A 2500-nucleotide genomic window follows, 5' to 3' on the forward strand; every position below is an offset into this window, starting at 1 on the left:
AACATACACCATTCACCATACATCAAACATACACCATTCACCATACACCAAACATACACCATTCACCATACACCAAACATACACCATTCACCATACATCAAACATACACCACACACCAATTCACTATACATCAAACATACACCATTCAAAACACCAACCATTCACCACACATCAAACATACACCATTCACCATACATCAAACATAACCATTCACACATCAAACATACATTCACACATCAAACATAAAACACATCAAACACCATACACCATACACCTAAAACACCAACCATACACCATACACCTAAAACACCAACCATACACCTAAAACACCAACCATACACCTAAAACACCAACCATACACCTAAAACACCAACCATACACCATACACCATACACCTAAAACACCAACCATACACCATACACCTAAAACACCAACCATACACCTAAAACACCAACCATACACCTAAAACACCAACCATACACCTAAAACACCAACCATACACCTAAAACACCCACCATATACCATACACCTAAAACACCAACCATACACCATACACCTAAAACACCAACCATACACCATACACCTAAAACACCAACCATACACCATACATCAAACATACACCATTCACCATACACCAAACATACACCATTCACCATACATCAAACATACACCATACACCTAAAACACCAACCATACACCTAAAACACCAACCATACACCTAAAACACCAACCATACACATAAAACACCCACCATACACCATACACCTAAAACACCAACCATACACCAAACACCAACCATACACCAACCATACACCAAACACCAACCATACACCTAAAACACCAACCATACACCATACACCTAAAACACCAACCATACACCATACACCAACCATACACCAAACACCAACCATACACCAACCATACACCAAACACCAACCATACACCATACACCAACCAAACACCAACCATACACCATACACCTAAAACACCAACCATACACCAAACACCAACCATACACCAACCATACACCAAACACCAACCATACACCTAAAACACCAACCATACACCTAAAACACCAACCATACACCAAACACCAACCATACACCAAACACCAACCATACACCAACCATACACCATACACCAACCATACACCAAACACCAACCAAACACCAACCAAACACCAAACATACGTCATACACCATATAACCAAACACCATACACTAAACACCAAACACCAACCAAACACCAACCAAACACCAAACATACACCACACACCATATAACCCATACACCATACACCAACCACACACCATACATCATACACCATCGATTAAACACCATATAACCATGCACCAAACACCATATAACCATACACCAAACACCAAACACTATATAACCATACACCAAACACCAAACACCATATAACCATACACCAAACACCATATAACCACACACCAAACACTATATAACCATACACCAAACACCATACACCATACACCATATAACCATACACTAAACACCATACACCATATAACCATACACCAAACACTATATAACCAAACACCAAACAACCATACACCAAACACCATATAACCATACACCAAACACCATATAACCATACACCAAACACCATACACCATACACCATATAACCATACACCAAACACCATACACCATATAACCATACACCAAACACTATATAACCATACACCAAACACTATATAACCATACACCAAACACTATATAACCATACACCAAACACCATACACCATATAACCATACACCAAACTACCATATAACCATACACCAAACACCATATAACCATACACCAAACACCATATAACCATACACCATACACCATACACCATATAACCATACACCAAACACCATACACCATACACCATATAACCATACACCAAACACCAAACACCATATAACCATACACCAAACACCATATAACCATACACCAAACACCATATAACCATACACCAAACACCATACACCATACACCATATAACCATACACCAAACACCATACACCATACACCAAACAACCATACACCAAACACCATATAACCATACACCAAACACTATATAACCATACACCAAACACTATATAACCATACACCAAACACTATATAACCATACACCAAACACTATATAACCATACACCAAACACCATATAACCAAACACCAAACACCATACACCATACACCATATAACCATACACCAAACACCATACACCATATATAACCATACACCAAACACCATATAACCATACACCAAACACCATATATAACCATACACCAAACACCATACACCATATAACCATACACCAAACACCATACACCATATAACCATACACCAAACACCATATAACCATACACCAAACACCATATAACCATACACCAAACACCATATAACCATACACCAAACACCATATAACCATACACCATACACCATATAACCATACACCAAACACCATACATACACCAAATATAAC

The 2500-nt window shown here is 38.4% G+C and overlaps 1 protein-coding gene across 1 annotated transcript in view; it reads right to left on the minus strand.

The window, feature by feature from the left end:
- The window catches only part of LOC135563935 (netrin receptor UNC5B-b-like), a 178167-nt gene that overhangs the window by 17482 nt on the left and 158185 nt on the right, over positions 1–2500 (minus strand). The window lies entirely within an intron of this gene.

The sequence above is a fragment of the Oncorhynchus nerka genome, linkage group LG23 (genome assembly GCF_034236695.1).
Source record: "Oncorhynchus nerka isolate Pitt River linkage group LG23, Oner_Uvic_2.0, whole genome shotgun sequence".
In the NCBI taxonomy this organism is placed as follows: Eukaryota; Metazoa; Chordata; class Actinopteri; order Salmoniformes; family Salmonidae; genus Oncorhynchus; species Oncorhynchus nerka.